We start from the raw sequence: 21,271 nt of genomic DNA on the forward strand, positions 1-21,271 counted from the left end.
AAAAATAACACCTAGAAAACATTATTGTAGGACTATTAAAATATATGTGTACCTCACTTAAAGTACTTTCTTTCTATCATCAAAGAGTATGCTTAAATACAACTCCAAAGCCAAGGGTTTAATCCCAATCTGTCAGACATTTGTTTTTTAAGTTTTGAAAATTACCTACATATTATGATTTCCTAGATATTGTTGATGAAATGTAAATGATGGGGAGGACAACTGCAAAACGACATACAAGTGTCCTGGAGGACTCCACATGACTTTATCCCAATATATGTATGCATTGTTAATCGCCAGGACCCACAATTTTGTGATAATAATGTTAAGTCTTTTTTGAATCTTTTGGTCAAACATTGATGTGCATTTTTTATTTCCCTCTAACAAAAAGTCTCAACATCTCCTCTCTCTTGTCTTTTTACAGTATAACCAGAGTAGAATGTGGACTTAGGAAACATGACAAGTTGTGTACCATCTGGTTCTTTACCATAGACTATTTCCCATCCTATTATTTCAGAAGGCAGAAACTGGCAGCGTCAGATAAAGTTTGTTCTGTAGATACATTTTTTGGGTCAGATCTTTTTTAAAAAATTAAATTAGTTTTTAACATTTAAAAATCAAAAGACTTTAAACTTTAAAAATCTATATTTCTGGCTTTTGTTTAACAGGGAACATACTGATTTCCACCCATCAACAGAAGCCTAATCTTAAGAGAAATTTCTGTCTTAGGGTGGGGTCCAGGATGGCAGACCTCTTTATTTTGGCAAAATTCCTACAACTCTCTATTATATTACGTCCAATGTATGCATGAAGTTTCCTTATAGACATTCGAGTTTGCACTCTCTGACACCTTCCTCTGCTACTTCAGTTACTGGCTCATACCACTGACATTTAAGAATCTCTTTACAATGGCCTAGAGAATGGAGATGCACAGGACGGCCTATCCATGGAAATTCCAATGTTCATACAGAGCTAAATCTGTTCATCAGTGTTTGTAATAATTGATACACTTTAAAATTTATAAACCGTAGTTGAAAGGAAGTCTTGCAGCCAGATGATATCTGACTCATTTTCATAGTATGATTAATTGTGCTATAAAAAGTATTTTTAAAATCTAGTCAGGATTCTTTAGGCTCAAGAAACAAAGAATACTCAAGCCCAGATGAACTTAAAACTAAAAGCTGAGTGTTATGGTTGGAATCTAGGAGACCTTTAAGAAACTGATAGTGGGAATTGCAGAATTAAAAGACAGGCAGTGGCTGGCTGGGTATTCTGGGCGCTCTTACTAAGTGTCTCTGTTTCTTAGTGATTTCTTTTCTTTTCTTTCTTCTTTCTTTCTTTTTTTTTTTTTTTAACAATGTCTCTTCTTTTTTGTTCACTCTTCTTTCAATTACTTTTTGCCTCCCGATTTTAACCTTCGCAATGCCACACAATGTCCATTCCAGCCTATGACTTTTATTGGCCATAGTTGGTTGGTTTTTTGAGAGGACTCTGGCCTAGCTCATCTTTTGCAACCAGCCACAGGAATTGTAAGACAACATGCAGCTTCTGGGTTGGTACCTTTTGGATAAACGCATTCCTTGTTCAATCAGTCACAGCCAATAATGTGCTAATACCATCATAATCACCATCATGTCATCTCTTATCATTACTGTCAATATCATTGCTAATGCTTCTTAGATGCTTACTATGTAACAGACAATCTCCTAAACACTCTAGAAGTGATTCATTTAATCCCAATTACAATTTATGAGGCAGACACTCTTTTGACCGTATTTAATGGATGAGGACGTTGAGCATGGTTGTGTGTGCTCAGCAGGGACTTGAAGGCAAGGGCAGCTTCCCTTACTGCTAGCGGAGGTGGGGACAAGCAATAATAGATGTGTCTAGAACAAACTATTTTCCCTTTGGGCTTGCAAAATAGGAGGTTCACAGAGAATTACAGGGTAATCCCTTCATTGAGAAATTACTAAAACTGGTTTGCAATTTGCTTTGTTTGCACAGTCGTGCATCTCTCTAAATGTATTGCAGGCTGGTACAGTCAGCATTCGGGACAGGACAAATCCAGAGTCAGACTTTAACGTATGTAGAGCTTTTTCACTCCCATCTGGGAGCATTCTGTGCTCCCAGATTCCAGGAATCCTTTCTTTTCATTCTCTTCTCCTTTAGTCAGTCCCTGCTTTTTATAGCTCCTCATAGGTGAATCCTCTACTTCTTTCCTCTGAAGACTCAATCTCACCCACAGGTTTCGACCACATTGTGAACACGAGACTCAGCTAGGTCAAGCAGTGACCAGAGTTGGGGAATACTTGAGAATAAATGTTTGCTGCCCAACCTGAAACACCTAAGTAGTCGCAGATTTTGTGCAGACTTGGCGCTTAGAGGTCAGTTGCTGGCCCTGTGGTAAATTTCAGAAATAAAGATAGGACCTCAGTTGAGAACCAGCAGCAAAATGCAAGTCAAAGGGCAGCATGATGGGAGATGCAAAAATATTGAAGTAATCCAGGCAGGAGCCACTGAGTGGTGGTAGGTAAATTAAAAGTCAGAGAGAGCTTTGGAGAGAGTGAGCATGTTGGGATAAACTTTGTCAACCTAGAGGATGTGCTTCGGCAATCTTATAACCGCATGCCCTCGGGGTGTTATGAATCTGTACACGCCACAGATGGAGGCTTAAAGACAGCTATGTGCTCACTGAACTACCGAAAGCCACACACCCCAGATTTTCTTCCCCCAGGGGGTCTCAATGGAATACAGTTCCTTTTCTCTTCCCTCCATCCCTTCCTCATTCCGTCTCTCCCTCCCTTCCTTCCTATAACAAATATTAAGTACTTTTCAGGTACCAGGTGCTTTGCAGGTACTAGGGATCTAGTAGTGAATAACACAGTGCTATGCCCTACCCTCGAGTAATTCACAAACCAGAAGTAAGGAGAGATCATAAACAAAAAGTCCTACTGGAATTTCTATTTGCCAAGATTTCTCTGACGTATTCTTTGGATGTCAAGCTAGCCCTGACCAAGAAACTCCCATTAAAACAAAAGCTACTCTCCAGCCTCTGTGTGCCTAGTGGATAAGCCTCAAGGCAGCTCACAGCTCCCTCCTGGAAGAGCTGTTTGCCACATGGTTTTTTGTGGATGAATCATGTTTCCTGCCAGAATCCTTTTAACTCTTGTCTTAATGTTTTTTTTTAACCTCTTTTCTGTTTATCCTAACCCACCTTCAGAAAACAGTATCAGTCAAATTTAAATAAATGTATCATCTCTCAGGGACATAGCCATTTTACATCTTAGTTTGAAAAGTTGAATGAAAGGATTTTTCCCTATTAGAAGAATTTTAAAAGTAAAAATCTAAATGAAGGAACTACTAAGAATAAAGTCTGTCCAAATATACAGCCTTTTTTTATTATGTGGAAGGCTGGACTTGTAATGTTTCCTTCAGTTTTAACCAGAAACAAAAAGTACCTCATGCCTTCCGAAAATACTCAAAGGTAACGAGGCATTAAGCTGCTCATCCTAATACTCTCAAGCTTAAGTTTCTTAATTACAGTTGTTTGCCAGCGGTTCTTTATTTGTATAGAGTCAGCTTCCAACAAAGAAGGAATCATGAGTGCAGCAAGACAGCTGACCTCTTCAGGAGGAAACAGACAGCTGGAGGTCCATTCTCACTAAAGGGACACTTGAATGGGTAGGAAAATAGTTGGAAGTAAACTTAGGTAGCTGAAAAGAGCCATGTCTGCCATGGCCTCATGTTGAAGTTAGAGCAGAGCACACCTATGTATTCTGTCAATTTAAGACCTCATTAACTAGATACTGCTTAGGGCAAATTAATCGTGTTGAAAGAGAAACACCCATCAATACATTTATTAAGTGTACCCCTATTATTAGAATCCTTACATTTTATATTCTGGGTAGGGTGGAGACCGATAACTTGCTCCATAAATGATCAGGAAAGTGTTTTTTGTGTATTTGAGTCAGACTAAAAAATGTCCAAATATGTGCTAATGGTAACCCAGTCTCTAAAAATAAACTATGTGCCTGTTGCTTACGATGCTGGCTTCTTTGAGAGTCTATTTTACACTATTTTTCCATGGCCAGAAAAAAAGAGGTGTGGCTCTTACTGCAAACACATTTGAAAATCTATCTGATGATTTTGTAGGGCCCAGAAAGCACCTAAACATGACTCACATATTACCAGCTTCGGAGCAACTGAAGTGATCCTAGTGATTGTTTTTTAACTCCTCGCAGATGTTGGAAAATTACAAGGCTCGTGTTTCATAAAACTATCACTCTACCTACGCCTGGCTTCTGCCTTTATTTTAATGAATGAGATTGTGTAAAAGTTTGGAATTGTCCATGCTTGGATTCCGTAGGCAGTGATCAAGATTAACTAATTGTGCAAAGCTTTAGAACACTGAAACCAACTTGCTATATTTCATGCGTTTCTATCAAAACAAAGCAAGGATTTGTATGGCCTTCTTTTGTTTTTCCTTTTCTGCTTTCATTGCCTCTTTTTTCTCCTTATATTTTATTGGAAGGCATATTTGGGGGGCTTGAGGAGAAGAAAGCAGGGCAAATTCTTCCATATTCTAACATATTCTTATAGAATCTGACTCTGTGAAGCAAAGAAGTGATTCAGCTAACCTCCCTCAGGTTTTCCTGTCTAAATTTTATGCATGAGAAACTGATGCTTAGAAAGATGTTCACTGGTTATTCCCAGACCCAGAAAGCGAAGTCTATTTTATTTGAGCCATGTAACCTCTACCAAAATTTTTCATTGAGTATAACCAAAACTAACTTCAGATGAGTTAAACCCAAAAATTGTCAAAGTTTATTGCACACTCACAGAATTTCCAGAATAGCTGGAATGTTAGGCTCAAAAAATGAGAAGGAACCCAGAAAGGCCGGGTACAAGGAATGCAGCCAAAATTGTTTCTCAGGAAACACTGGGATGGGCAATATGGCCACACTGCAGAATATCAGATATTGCCCCTACCAATCCCGGACACTGCCTGTCATTAGCAGTGTCTCCAGCACCGTTCAGACACTGGGACTCTTGACTTTGCTACCTGCACTTGGACAAAACCTCCTCTCTCCCTGTATCTTTGCATCACTTGCTCCAGAGTGGATTTCCTGGCAGGTTATAAGCCTTTATCCTAGCTACTGCAAAATGTGCAAAAGCAAGTGTTTGTCATTTCTTACTTTTGGACACCAAAAGTAATGGATAATTCCTTATCCCATTCCTTGCCCAAGAAAGGAAGGGAGTGTATGTGACAGGCAGCCAACACGCCAGAGATATCACCCTAACATATCATGTTTATATTATTCAGTTAGAAAAGGAAAAAATGGCCACTTTAAAATAACATTTGCATAATAAACAGTTAAAAAAAAGGAAGAAGCTGCACAACCCAAAGAATATATAAGAAAGAGCCCCTCTGCTCCATCTAAACCAAACCTGTTACTACCTAGCCATGTTACCTTGAACAAAGCAGAGAGGCCCTTCACCTCTCTGCTCCTGTTTCATTAGCTCACAAATGAGGGGTTGGACAAAGTGATCCTAAGGTGGCTCACGCCTTCTTTTTGTGATATTCTCTAACTAAAACATGAGAGTCTCAAAGGAGGAGACTGACTGGCTTAGTCTGTGGCCTTGCCAATCAGATCTCAATTGGAAGAAACAATCATGAGGTTGAAAGCAGGTTTGTGTAAATAGACAAAAAAGAAAATCAAGATATTTTAAAAATACTGTACCATTTATTTGTGCTCTGATCCAAAGAGAGAAACGATGTTTGTTTTTTTTTTGGAGACAGAGTCTCGCAATTCTCCTGCCTCTGCCTCCCAAGTAGCTGGGACTACAGGCTCACGCCACCACACCCAGCTAATTTTTTGTATTTTAATAGAGATAGGATTTCAGCATGTTGCCCAGGCTGGTCTTGATCTTCTGACCTCAGGCAATCTGCCTGCCTCGGCCTCCCAAAGTGCTGGGATTACAGGTGTGAGCCACTAAGCCCAGCCATGGGAAAGATTTTTAAAATCCATCTCAAGGGGTAAAATATTTGTCACCAACGAGAAAGCAGGATATCATATGCTGGAAAAGTAACCGGAATAGCCATCTGGATTCATTCATAAGAATTTGCTCTGTTAAAACAAAGTGAATATAAGAACACTTGGTAAGCCAGGACTGTATTGTTTCTGCATCATTAAGGTTATTACTTTTGTCATTTTCATTGAAATCATAGGCATCATCTAGCAGGCTTTGATTTTTGTTTTTATTATTTAATTAAGAAATAGAGTTTTGCTGTGTCAACCAGGCTGGAGTGCAATGTCATGACCATAGCTCACTGCAGCCTCAAACTCCTGAAACAATTCTGCTTCAGTGCCCCGAGTAACTAGCACTACAGGTGTGCACCACTACACCTGGAAATATTTTTTTATTTAATGTTGTATAGATACAAGGTCTTGCTGTGTTGTCCAGGCTGGTCTCAAATTCCTGGCCTCAAGTGATCCTCTCAGTTTCACCCGAAGTGCTGGGATTACAGGCATGAGCCACCATGCCTGGTCTGGCACTGGCGGCCTTTGGTTTCTAATGCCTAACTTGCTAGCTACTTCCTATAATCTGATTTTTTTCAAACCCAAGAAGCTCTGAAGATGAGAAAAAATAATTTTTTGAAAAATTTTCTGTATAAACACATACACACACACACACATAAAAAATAGAGAACCTGGTTATGACATAATATTGTATTAAAGGGGTTCTTTTTATTTTTCTCAGATTATGTTTATTCATCTTTTATTTTTCAACATAGAAATCCTGTGACTCATGAAAACACAGGGCCAGGGATCCTTTGACTCTATATTTTCATAGACAGAACATGATTTGGAAGACCAGACTTACTAATTTTACTCTGTCTCAAATCTTGAGTAGTGTTTGCTTTAAAATGCATCTTACCCTTGGTAAAGCAAAGTAAGGAAAATAAAGTCAACATTTGGTGACAATTCTTGCCACTCAACCCTTTAAAAAGATAACCAACTGCATAGTTACTGAGGGGTCCTTCATTATTAGGGAGTAAGGTGAATAACTTTCATATCTCTATAGTTTTTATGGAACTGACTTCTGGATAATAAGGTATTTTGTTAATAAATCTTTGGATAATGTTCTTTTAATTTTCTGAGAAAAACTTTATTATCAAAACATATTTCACATGACTCTATTTTCCCCAAATATGAAACTTACCAATAGGAACAATCATTCAATATATACTACGTCTTACTCATTAGTATATTAATACCAATTTCACAACACTGCATCCGCAAATCAGCTTCATAGCAGAAAATCCTAAAATATTCTCCTATAAATTAGTAGATGTATTCAGAGGATGATTTATTTACATATTAACATGAAAACATTTGAAAAGATTACACATCAACTTGAAATACAAACACTCTACAGATCACCTTACATCTCCCGTTGTGCCTTCTCAGGCTAAATGTTCTTAATAAAAAATGACAAGAAAATAGTGTGAATAATCAGCCGTGTTGATGCTAATTTTGAGGTAAAGAAGATAACTAGCTTCAAATAATATTTGAGTGAAAATGACTGTATTTTCTCAGTCATTAGTCATAGGGAAAGGGGAATGAGAACACTAAAAAATTATTTAACTAGCACTTTATACTCAAATATTTTAATTAAAAATTCATTAAATATTTAAAACCAAAGAAGTAAGCATTTGGAACCTAAGCTCCAGGCAACTAAAATTCGGTCAAAGTATTTCATATACCTGTCAAATTGCACATGAAAGTCATAGTTTCTTTTCTTTCTTTCTTTCTTTTTTTTTGTATTCATCTTTGGCATTTAAAGTAGATTAGCTAGTTAGTGGGTGTGGACATCTGTGCCTTGAGCTTTTCTCCTGGAAATCAATATTTATTTAATAAATCTTTTTTCTTTAAAGGCAAATTATCATCTGTTTTCTCGGGGTGGTCCTGGTACTTTCCAATTATAAAATAAAATCGGCTGAGATTCAAGAAGTTCACATGGCTTGAGGTTAAACAGTAAATGTTGGTTCTTTTGAACTGAAACTTGGTTAGTCAGAGCCTCTAATTTCCCCCACCCAAAGAAGGTGATGACTATTCAATCTATGAGTCACTCCAAGGCAAGTCTTAATATGAATCTTTAATTCTTTTTATTAAAGCTCCAAGGGCCGGGTATGGTGTCTCATGCCTGTAATCCCAATACTTTGGGAGGCCAAAGTGGGTGGATGATTTGAGGTCAGGAGTTCAAGACCAGCCTGGCCAACATGGTGAAACCCTGTCTCTACTAAAAATACAAAAATTAGCCAGGTGTGGTGTTGTGTGTCTATAATCCTAGTTGCTAGGGAGGCTGAAACAGGAGAACCACTTGAACCTGGTAGGTGGAGGTTGCAGTGAGCAGAGATTACGCCACTGCACTCCAGCCTGGATGAAAGAGCGAAATTCTGTCTCAAAACAAACCAAAAAACCTGAAAGGGATGTTCTGAGATCCCCAGTCTCTATTCTACACATAATATTGCATATTTCAAAGCAAGATTAAGAAGGTGAATGAACTCAGCATTGGCAGAAAAAAATCCCTTGACCTTTGCAAAATCAAGCCAATTCATTCTGAGCCAAGATGAGGAATATATTATTGTTCTGATTCATTAAGCCAGGTTTTTTCAATTATTTTTTAAAATACCCCTTTAATTCATTAGAAAAGTATAAAATTAAATTTTAAGCATTTTGTTTTAGGCAATCAATTCATCTCTAGACATGCATAAAAGAACATAAGGATTGGCATCCTTCATTTTACAGAGGAAAGTGATAATAATCATTCATTGAGTCATCAACACTATGAAATAAAGCTCTGGAGAAAAGGCTAGCATTTAGACAGTCTTTGCATCTGGGGTAAGTTCAGAAAACTAAAAAAGCCACATTAAAACAAAAAGAAAGAAAAAATATTTAAAAACTAAAAATAGACCAGATGTTGACTGCTGAATGTCAATAGCAACCAGAGAAAACAACACATGTGGATTTAATGTTCTTTCTGCAGCTGGAATCTCAGAAAAACATATTCTCTAAGAGATCAGACCAATTCTGTTTGACTGTAAACCACTGCCTAACACACCCTACCACATTCCTATGCCTGGAGAAATAGGAAGGATGAAGATGAGTAGGCCTAACACAGACCCAAACTTTAAGAAGAATCAGAAAAGTGCCGGTGAATGAAATAAGCAAAAGCTTACACTTCATGGTTATAACTTACCATTGCCTTCACACCACATTTTCATCTGCCTGGAGAAAAAGCAACTAGGTATTACATGATCTAGATACCAATTATTAGGATAGTAATTTTAAAACAATTAGTCTTGCTTTCATGTAATTTGCAGAGAATCACCCAGCTGGAAGTTTAAAAATGGGTTCAAGCTGGGTGTGGTGGCTCATGCCTGTAATCCCAGTACTTTGGGAGGCCGAGGTAGGCAGATCACGTGAAGTCAGGAGTTCAACACCATCCTGGCCAACACAGAGAAACCCCGTCTCTACTAAAAATACAAAAATTAGCTGGGCGTGGTGGTAAGTGCTTGTAATTCCATCTACTCAGGAGACTGAGGCAGGAGAATCGCTTGAACCTGGAAGGCAGAGGTTGCGGTGAGCCAAGATTATGTCATTGCACACCAGCCTGGGAGACAAGAGTGAAACTCCAACTCAAAAAAAAAAGAAAGAAAGAAGAAAGAAAAAAGAAAGAAAGAAAGAAAAAGAAAGAAAGAAAGAAGGAAGGAAGGAAGGAAGGAAAGAAAGAAAGAAAGAAAGAAAGAAAGAAAGAAAGAAAGAAAGAAAGAAAGGAAAGAAAATGGGTCCAATATTAGCTATGTTTATTTTCAGTCTCTGCAAACCTGTTCCTCTTATGTGATCCCTGCCTTAAATAGGGTCATCCACAACCAACCAAATACTAAAACTCAGAAGGTACAAAAGGAAAAGCCCAAAATAGACTTCTGAGCCTGAGACTCTTCATTATACATTATTTTCTGCCTCATAACTCTATGATGCTGAATTGAAATTCTCTGGCCCATTTTCTCAACTATAATCCAATAACTGATAAGTTGAGTCCAGGGTAATAAATAACATATGGTAAACAAGGTAATAAACAAGATATAATAAACAAGAGTGGAAACACAGGCTTCCTTCCTAAGAAGATTTCACAGTCTAATGCATGAAGACAGGAAGGTAATTAAGTATGACAATACAGTATGAGTGAGTGCTGAGAAACAGGAGTGCACAAGAAACTGACAGCAGAGAGGTGTGCACTTAACCCAGACTTGAGGGGGTACGATGGGGGTCACAGAAGTCTTCCTTAGAGTTGTGAACATTTTGCTGAATCTTGAAGAACTAGTGCAAGTAAACCACGTAAAGAAATAAAAGAAAGGCATTCTGGTTAAAAGGAATGGCCCAAGCAAGAGTATGTAGGTCCCAGAAAGCCTGAGAAGTTCCAGGACCTACAAGTTGTTGCAAGGGAAGAGGAACTTTGTTTAGTTCACCAATGTATCTCTAGTCCTTTGAAAAGTGCTGGGCACAAAATGGGTTCAAGGCCATGAATACTTGGATAAATGAACCCAACCGTTGAATAACATTGTTGGCTTTTGAATGGAGAGGCAATTTTAGAGGGGCAGAGGTAGATGGAGGGAGATTATTCAGGAGGCTTTGGCTTTAGTGCAATGTGATGGAGGACTAGACAGGAATGGTGGAGGCAGACATGGAGTAATGCGGGAGAAGAGGAGGTGTATTTTGGAAGTAGAGCAGAAAAGACTTTGTATTTAGGAGAATGAAGGGATTGTGGACTGCTCCATGGCTGAAGTCATCTAGGGAGTTGAATTTTATTCAAATCTAACAGTGGGAGTGAGGATGGAAATAGATCAAAATAAGAAATAGTGATGGTATTTAAGTGTAAATTGCTTAACTGATGTCAGTATTTCTTCTAATCTTGCTATAATTTTGTATCATAAGGCAAGTATGTCAATATTTTGCTTAACTCTTTCAGCAAGTTTTAAAACAATTATTAGAGACAATAATTGTATTTCTTAATGGCTTAGCAGATGGTTTTTACTTTCTCTTCTTTATATGTTTGAATTGTCTGAATATTTCACAATGATCATATAATTACAAGTTGGTCACATTCACCACACTTTATGCAATACATACATCTCTGAAACTCTTGCATAATAAACACTTGAGAACTCCAATATTTATTTCATTAGAGCAGAGCTGGTATTTCTGTTTGACACAGTGGTGCCACCATAGACAACAGTACAAACACAATTATAATTCACTGTAATTTTCAAATTAACATTATTTTAAAATTTATACAGACTTTTATTTTGTAGTAATGAAAATTTAGGTAAGTCAAATACACATAAAAGGCAACTATACTGCACTTTTACAGGAAAAAAATGTATTTGCTTTTTGTACAATTATATGTTTGAATAGAAATAACCTCATATATTTGATTTATGATGTTTATTTGTACAGTTTAGACTCTATTCAGGCAAGGATGCCCTGTCTAGGCATGGTGGCCAACTACTGACTGGTATCAAGTTGTAAATGAATCACATAAGATAAAAATAAAGCTCAAAATCTCCTTGACAAATCAAAACTCAAAGGGAGAATAAATATGTACAGCTATTATGTATTCATAATAATTAAAAATATTGAGTCACCTCAATGGCCATTTGAAGACCAACTCTATCTTCTGTGTCTGGAAGAGAAATCCTGGGTGATCTGCTCTTTGTCCACTTGAGTTGTATATGGGGTGAGGGGAGTCAGAGATGATTTGAACATTTTCATTTGGCTGCATTGGACATAACTGAAGAATTTTTAAAAATTAGATGCTGAATGAAACAAGAGGAAAGACATCCAGAGGCCAGGAACCTCATGACTGATCACTATCCAACCTTACACATCACATATCATACACACAATAACTGGTTTCCACTTCTACTTCCTCCTTTAGTAGAACATAGAAGTCTTTTTTTCTCATCCTGGTTCATAATCATCAAAGTATTCTTTGACCCTTTTCACTGGTAAGAAGTATCTATAATTTCTCCAATAAACCAAGAGCACTCCCTACTTCAAACAGAATGTTACTGATGTGGGGAGCATCTTGAGAAAATGCAAGCTCTACTTTCTAACGTAGCCTTGTGACTGGTCTCAAGACAGAAGCACTTAAATAGAATCCTATGAAGAGCCACCATCCTCCACACACACATCTTTTCATGAAATGTGGGAAGTGGGAGGCAGGAGAGGGCTTTAGAAACATTTCTGTGAAATGGTTTATGGAATGGAATATAGGTACACGTAAACCTAGACACACATACAAATATATACTTGTTTATCCAGGTTGAAATTCCGAACCATCTGAAGTCTGCCATTCATGAGAAGGTATTTAATTATTCATAGACTGGTTACAAAATTTGTACTTATTTTCCAGGAAATGTAAGTAGAAAAAGACATGGCTCTGGTGTTAAATAAAACCCTATCTGTGCAGAAGACATTTGATTCATTGTTCAAAACAAACTCATGCCTCCAAAAATATGACTGCTGTTTAGGTGCCAAAGCTGCTTAGAAGCTGGCTTACATGCTGCATAACACTTTTTTCTTATACCCTACTTGGATATAGTCTGGTATATAACACTGCATATACATGGGCTTTAAGTATATTATTAATCATCATTTAGAAAGTGTGCATATTTGTGTATATTTATTTCCATAAGAAATTTCATTTTCCCATTCATCTTCCTACATTTATTAAAACACTAAAATTTTAATAGAATGTGAAAAACGCACATTAAAAATATTAAATTGGGGCTCTTTGGTGCTTTCCTTCTGCTTACAATCAGTGCTTTAAAAGAATAAATTCTCATAATTACACTTTTCTGGCTTTTCTGAGAAATACTTTTCATTATTTTCATGCCACCATGTGATTTGTAGTTTAAGTGAATAAGGTCCATTCGAGTGTTGAGACTGACCAAAAGCAGGAGATATGATTATCCAGAGGTTTTCAGCTTCACAAATGCCATACAATTTTTCTTTAAATTCCTTAATGTTCTTGCTATAGAATAGAAAAAGAATAGAGATATTCATTCATTGGCCGCTTAATTTTATAAAAATAGTGCTTCTCCAAAGAAGCATAGTGAGAATTTTAACGTAAATTTTCTCATAATCCCTCAACTTCTCTACTAATGTATTACCAAAAATTTTACTTTATTAGTACTACTACTAATTATCAGTAGTAATTACTACTAGTAGTACTGCTACTACCAGTAATATTACTAATTATTAGCAATAATTATTATTAATAGCAGTTATTAGCACCACCACTTATTAGTAGTAATAAATATTACTACCGGTAGTATTAGTAGTAATTATTAGTAGCGATGCTTACTAGTAGTAAGCATAATGATTACTACTACTAGTAAGCATCGCTACTAATAATTAGTAGTGGTGCTAATAATAATAGTAGTAATCATTACTACTAATAATTAGTATTAACAGTACTATTAGTTGTAATAATAGTAGTAATCATTACTACTAATAATTAGTATTAACAGTACTATTAGTTGTAATAATTGCTAGTAATATTTATTAGTAGTAGTGGAGTACTACTGCTAATTATTACTACTACTGCTACTACTAATGTATTTTTGGTAATACATTAATAGTAGTAGTAATACATTTCTGACTGCATTGTTTAAACCAATTCAACACCACATATGGTCTCCACACAAAAGTATAGGAATTATAAGTTGTTAATGAGATGTTTTGCAGGTTGTAAATGCTAATGCAAAAGCCACTGGATAACAATCATCTAACTTTAAGATATTATATTTGTTTTAAATCAAAAGAAACTTAGCCTAAAGTCATTTAGGCTGCTGACCTAGATGCAGCCACAGAAAATCAGCAAGTGAGAGATAAAGGAATGTTTGGTACAAATAAGGATAATTACCTGCAAGTTAAGAGGTAATCAGTTTTCAACAGGAAGAGCCAAAGGGCTACTCTTGTACTATCTCCACTATTCTCTCCCAGAATCCTAACCCCAAAACTACAGACAAAAAGTCTGTGGGAAATTGTTAATTTAATGAGACTATAAACTATTTCAGAACTATAATGACAGTAGTCTGCCTCTTTGAAGGAAGATGTAAAAGGGTATTTTCTGTTACTGCTGAGATAATAATCATGTTTGAAGTCTATTAACTTCAAAGGATTTCTGGTAGGTGTTTAGCTAGCACCTACCACCAGAATTCCCAAGTAGACCAGGAGGGGCTTAAATATAAAGTATTTGACTGTTTTCTCATGTTAAGGCTACAATAGCAAGAAATTAAGAGTATTGTTTTGAAAAAATCAAGCATCCTAAAGCATTTTAGGTGTTTAATAAGTCATCAGAATTCATCTGTGTGATGGGCACCCAGTTTTACTCTTGTAATCAAGACGTTCTTGATTTTCAAGAAGCTAATGTAAAATGCAGCATAATTGCATGCAATTTTTATTTATTTATTTATTTATTTAGAAAGAAAAAAAGAATGAAGAAGAGGAAGAAAAAGAAAGAGAAAGAGAGAGAGAATGGGAGTATTGCTTTCTTGCCCCGGCTAGAATGCAGTTTAGTAATGGGTATTGAAAACCTCTTTTATACCAATAATTATACTTGATGTAGACAGGAAGGAATAAGGGAAGAAAATAACAAACAAGCAGCCAACCAATATTTCATTTAAACCTATGAAATGCTATGCGATTACTGAGGAGTGATTTACTTCCAATTATGTAGTCGCTTTTGGAATAGGTGTGAGGTGGTAACGTATGTTTTCTGTATTTGAGGTGGAGAGTTCTATAAATGTTTATTAAGTTTACTTGTTCTGGGTCTGAGTTCAAGTCCTGGATGTCCTTGTTAATTTTCTGTCTCGTTGATCTATAAAATCGTTAGTTCTTTTTGTTACATTGATCCTTTTGCCATTATGTAATGTCCTTCTTTGCCTCTTTTGCTCTTTGTTGCTTTAAAGTCTACTTTATCAGAGGTGAGAATTGCATCTCCTGCTTTTTGTTTATTTGTTTATTTTTACTCTCTGTTTGGTTGATAAATCTTCCTCCTTCTCTTTGTTTTGAGTCTTTGTGTATCATTGCATGTGAGATGGGTCTGAATGCAGCATACCGATGGGTTTTGGCTTTTTATCCAATTAGAATATATATAAGTTTAATACTGGCATTTGATGCTAGCTGGCTGTTTTGCCCATTAGTTAGTGTAAAATTTTCATTGTGTTAATGCTCTTTGCTTTTTGATATATTTTTGGAAAGGCTGATATTTCTTGTTCCTTTATATGTATAGTGCTTCTTTCAGAAGCTCTTGTAAAGCAGGCCTGGTGGTGGTGAAGTCTCTAAGTATTTGTTTGTTCACAAAAGATTTAATTTTTCCTTCGATTATAAAGCTTAGTTTGGCTGGATATGAAATTCTGGGTTGAAAGTTCTTTTCTTTAAGGATGTTAAATATTGGTCCCCACTCTTTTCTGGCTTGTAGGGTTTCTGCTGAGAGATCTGCCGTAAGTCTGATAGGTTTCCCTTTGTGGGTAACCTGACCTTTCTCTCTGGCTGCCCTTAGTATTTTCTCCTTCATTTCAACCCTAATAAATCTGGCAATTATGTGCCTTGGGGTTGGTCTTCTTGAAGAATATCTTTGTGGTGTTCTCTGTATTACCTGGAGTTGAATATTACCCTGCCTTGCCAGGTTGGGAAAGTTTTCCTGAATGATATCCTGAAGAGTATTTTCCAACTTGGATTCATTCTCTTTGTCACATTCAGGTACACCTATCAAACGTAAATTAGGTCTTTTCACATAGTCCCATATTTCCTGGAGACTTTGCTCATTCCTTTTTATCCTTTTTTCTCCAATCTTGTCTTCTTGTTTCATTTCACTGAGCTGGTCCTTGACTTCTGATATCCTTTCTTCTGCTTGATCAATTCGACTGTTTAAACTTGTGCATACTTCACGAAGTTCTCGTGTTGTGTTTTTCAGCTCCATCAATTCACTTATATTCCTCTCTAAATTGTCCATTCTCGTTAACATTTCGTCAAACCTTTTTTCAACGTTCTTAGTTTCTTTGCATTGGGTTAGAACAAGTTCTTTTAATTCACAGAAGTTTCTTATCACCCACCTTTTGAAACCTGCTTCTGTTATTGGAACACATTCATTCTCTATTAAGCCTTGTTCCGTTACTGATGAGGAATTGTGATCCTCTGTAGAGGGAGAGGCATTCTGATTTTGAGTATTCTCTGCCTTTTTAGGCTGGTTTCTTCCCTTCATTATATATTTATCCCTCTGTTGTCTTTGTAATTACTGACTTTCTAACTAGGTCTCTGAGCGGACGTCCAACTTGTTGATTCCCAGCGCCGAAATCTGAGCAATCCACTGTGCCCGCCAAAACAGCGGTGTTAAGATTGATGGTGCTTTTCTGCCTGGGCATCTACGGAGTCTGCACCAAGAACTGCCGTGCTAAGGCACCAGCAAAACCGCCACGCCGGCCACAAGAGTCGCCCTGGCGACCCGTGGGGCTCCTCCGCTGGGAATCTCTTGGTCTGTGAGCAACAAATATTCATCTGAAAGTGTGGCGTCCTCTCATTCTCTGCGCTTTCAGTGGGAACTACGAGCCTGAGCTGCTAGTAATCAGCCATCTTGGATCTCTCTCTCTTGCATGCAATTTTTAAAGTGCATGTTTCATCTTAAATATCCAGATGAATGGTGTGTCCGATATACTTTTAGCGGCAATAAAATAAAACTCTACTGATGGGGTTACATTATTGGGAAATTTCTATTTTACTTAACAATAAGTCAAAAAAATTGTTCAATATCACAATAGTATAATCAAAGTCTTTGATTACCATAACCTTTGGACTTAATCACTTTGATGTGTTACCTTTTCATTTCCACGCACATTACTTAATGGTCCCAAAAGGAGTGCTGAAGCTCCAAAATCACATCCAGCAGCAGACAGGAAGATGAGGTAAAGAATGTCATTAAGCTTCTCTCCTCTTATGCTAATGTCTTTAATAAGAAAGCAAAGGCTTTTTCAGAAATCCCCAGAAACTCATTCTTAAATTTCATTGGTCAAGACTGTGTCACATGGTCACTTTTAGTGGTGACATGGTTGGAAATAATATATTTGGCCTTTTCAACCTTTACAGAGGAAAGTGGAAAGGGGCAATGGTGTTGTTAATGGCTTTTGTGTTCACCAACCGCCAAGGTCTGTTAAATTAGAATAAGGTAAATGCCAATAGCCTGATAATAGGGGTTCGCTAATTGAATAAAGAATAAGACTCTCCAGTTGCCAAACGGTTAGAGTATGGTACTTAAATAAAATAATGAATAAATAAATCTTTTCTACATAGGATGGAAGAGTTAAAAAAAGGTATTAGGTTTTTTTCTAGCTCCTTTGGTCCCTTTTATGTCCTGTTACCACTGGGTTTGAACCAGTCTCCCTCAAATTAGTATTTTATTTTATTTTGTTTTGTTTTATATTGTATTGTATTTTTTGAGACAGCATCTCATTCTACCGTCCAGGCTGGAGTGCAATGTGCGATCCCGGGTCACTGCAACCTCCACCTCCTGGGTTTCAAGCAATTCTCCTGCCTCAGCCTCCCAGATGGCTGGGATTACAGGCATATGCCACCATACCTGGCTAATTTTTCTATTTTTAGTAGAGACGGGTTTTCACCATGTTGGCCAGGCTAGTCTTAAACCCCTGACCTCAAGTGATCACCCGCGTCTGCCTCCCAAAGTGCTGGGATTACAGGCACGAGCCACTGTGACCAGCCTAATTAGTATTTTAAATACTATGTTTTTAGCATAGTTTATATAGTCATAATAGATTATAACTCAAAATAATTATTTTATACTAAACAGCAATGCAAATGAGCAAAATAAAAATGGATAAATCATCATAAATGAATCTCACATTCTTCAGTAGGAAAGACACAAACGAGTGTATGTTATTTCATTTACATAAAGTTCAAAGGCAGCAAAAATTAACATGTGGTAATAAAAGTTAGACAGTGGCTTTTTTTGTGGGGACAGAGTGTGACTGGAAGAGGTTATGAGGGTGACTTCTAGAATTAATATTATTCTGTCTCTGGATAAGGGTTTTTTTTTTGTTTTGTTAAGATCCGTTAAGATATACATTAATGATCTGTGCATATATATATATGTATGTGCATATACAATATTTCAATGTAATTTACTCAAACAAACACAAATGTAATAATAAAATCATTTGCTTTGATTTATTATGGCTGAGTACTACTAAAATAATAAGATTTGGAAATTTTAATATTCAGGTACTCAGAGACCTATCTCCATATGTTGCCTGTGTGAGACGAAAGCTAGTTATTTCTCAACTCTGATGGATTGATGTCATCTCGATTGTTCAAGGTGAATTATTTGGATGAAATAAAAATAAATCAGTAAAAACACACACATACATTCACATGTATATGGATGTCTAGGAATTGTTAAAGTTCTGCTCTAAGTGATTTTCATTCCCATAGAATATTCAGAGAAAACTTGATCCAGTTGAGGTTGCATGTTTTAAACTTTAGCTCCAAAAGGTCTAAAAACATTTTCTTGTATAAATTTCTGTACATAATATTAGTATCTTCTACAGAAGAAATGATATTTTCTGCCAAGTTGAATGAAGTGCACAGAGCATGACTTTTCAGTGAACACTGTAACTATTTTATTACATGGTGAAAACACTGCTACTTATATTTTCACTACAAAAATACAGTAGTCTTCAAATATATTTATGACTTACATAGAAAAGGGCTAGAATTCCGTAGCCCTGGCCAGTGTCAAAGTAAAAGTTCTTTTTATACCATGTTATGTAAAATAGTGATTAATTTAAATCTCCAGATAAATGTGCCTATTTATATGTAGACATAAACTGGCAAGGAAAAATATGTATTATTCTGTAATCCACACAGAATCTTGCATGAATTAACTATTTATGCAGGGAGAAAAACTAAGAGCTACATTCTAGTTTTGAAAGATAGAACAAAGTTTTAGGGATAATGGGGAAGAAGAAAATGCAGAGATGTCAAAAAAATTCAGTGGATTAAAGAGTATTCTGTAAAATACAATGAGGTAGAAGATAAATAAATAGATTTATAATTTGGTCCTACAAACTTTCTTTACTTGCCACTTAATAAAAGTTATGTTTTAATTAACTGGACAGGAATCCCTTTCTTCTCAGCATAGCCCCAAATATGTCCTTGGCATATTTAAAACTGCATAAAATAAGCAGTAATGCTCTGACAATTCTGGCTTCATAAATTGGCCATTTTATGCCTAGGTAGTTTTCCTAAAATGAAGGACCAGCACTCTCAAGGCAGGCTTTTGACTTCTGTACCAAACTATAATTCACACCTAACCTATAAACCCAGATAGAGAGTGGTGGAATGAAGGAGAGCTTTCTAATATGATATAAATCTATGAAATAGAGAGTCTTTGGTAGGAGCAAATACACATCATAAAATTATGTCCTCCACCTTCAGCAGTTGGAAAACATTACACACTACCAGAATTCAATGGTGCCCTTTTCATTGCACATGCTTAAACAAAATACCACATTATAATTATATTTGGCATTTCAAAGAGTCAAGAGTTCAAAAGTGGAATGTGTTCGAGTGAGAAAAATTATAACCAAATATCCCATATCAGCATCCAGCTTTTTGGACAAGCACAGTAATTCAGTTTTGGTATTTCATAAAAAGTGGTTTATTTCACTTTGCAATTTTCCATTTGTTTTATTAAAATATTATCCACACAAAACAGTGCATAAATGCATATATTGACTTAAATAATTTTAGTAAATGATGCACCTATGTGTCCACTGCTGAGGTTAAGAATTAGAGACTGGCCAGTTTTTTCCAAATCCTCTATGCATTTTCCCAATTTTATCACCTTCCCATCCTACACCCAGAGGTTTTTGTCATTTTGACTTTTATAATAATCATCCCATTTCTTTTGGCCTCAAATGATTTTACCACCTATGGATATATTTCTCCTATTTTTGAACCTTATGAATATGAACTCCTACTTTATAACATCTATGTCTTACTTATTTCATTCAATATGAGATTTGGATAGACTCATTGGGCAAAGCTTACATGTAGCTGTCTCTCATTCAGTTTCCCTGCTGAACAGTGTTCCACTTTGAAACCAGACTGCAATGTATTTTCCATTCTACCATGGTCAGACATTTTTGTTATTTCCTGTAATATGTTTTTTATTTTTATACATTTATTTCAGGAGTGAAATCCTTAGATCATATATTATGAGCATATTCAAACTTCCTGTGGAATGTTGATCTATTTTTAAAGTGCTTGGGCCAATTTGTACATTACACCATTAATATTCAAAAATTCCTGTTGCTCCACATATATGCCAATATGATAGTGTCGGATTTAGTTTTTCACCTAAAAGTTGAATAAGACATGGTAACTCTTGTGGTTTTAACTTACTTTTTTATTGCTAGTGAAGTTAGGCATCTTCTCATGTTCCACAGTTTGAATGTAAGTGAGTAGAGTACAACGAGATATTTTGAGAGAAAGAGACCACATTCACATAACTTGTATTACAGTATATCATATAATTATTCTATTTTATTACTAGTTATTGTGAATACTACTCTGCCTACTTTGTAAATTAAACTTTATCATATGCATGTTTTTATAGGAAAAAAACATAGTGTGTGTATACATACACACACACACACACACACACACACACACGGTTTAGTACCATCCTCAGTTTTAGTCATCCACTAGGGATCTTGGAACGTATTCCCTGAGGATAAGAGGAAGACCACTGTATTGAAAATTTTGTGTCTCTTTTTAATTGGTAAACATATTAGTCATTGTCTTTCTTTTTTGTTCTGGAGACTTCTTTTTCAGAAAGCTTTTAAGTATGAAATCAGTTTCTTTAATAGACAGAGGACTAGTCAAATTGCCTGTTTATCTTGAAATTCTGTTATGATCCTTTTGATAGCTTTGGATTTTGTAACAAAATCCCCTCTCTTTTTCCTGGTATTGGTAATTTACATCCTCTCATTTTTTTTCTTTGTTAATAATTGTAGAGATTTATGAAGTTTATTGGTCTTTTTTTTGTTTTTGTTTGTTTTTTGTTTTTTGGGATGGAGTCTCATTCTGTCACCCAGGCTGGAGTGCAGTGGCGTGATCTCAGC

The sequence above is a fragment of the Aotus nancymaae genome, unplaced genomic scaffold, assembly GCF_030222135.1.
Source record: "Aotus nancymaae isolate 86718 unplaced genomic scaffold, 86718_ANA_hifiasm-v0.15.2.pri h1tg000019l, whole genome shotgun sequence".
NCBI classification, from domain to species: domain Eukaryota; kingdom Metazoa; phylum Chordata; class Mammalia; order Primates; family Aotidae; genus Aotus; species Aotus nancymaae.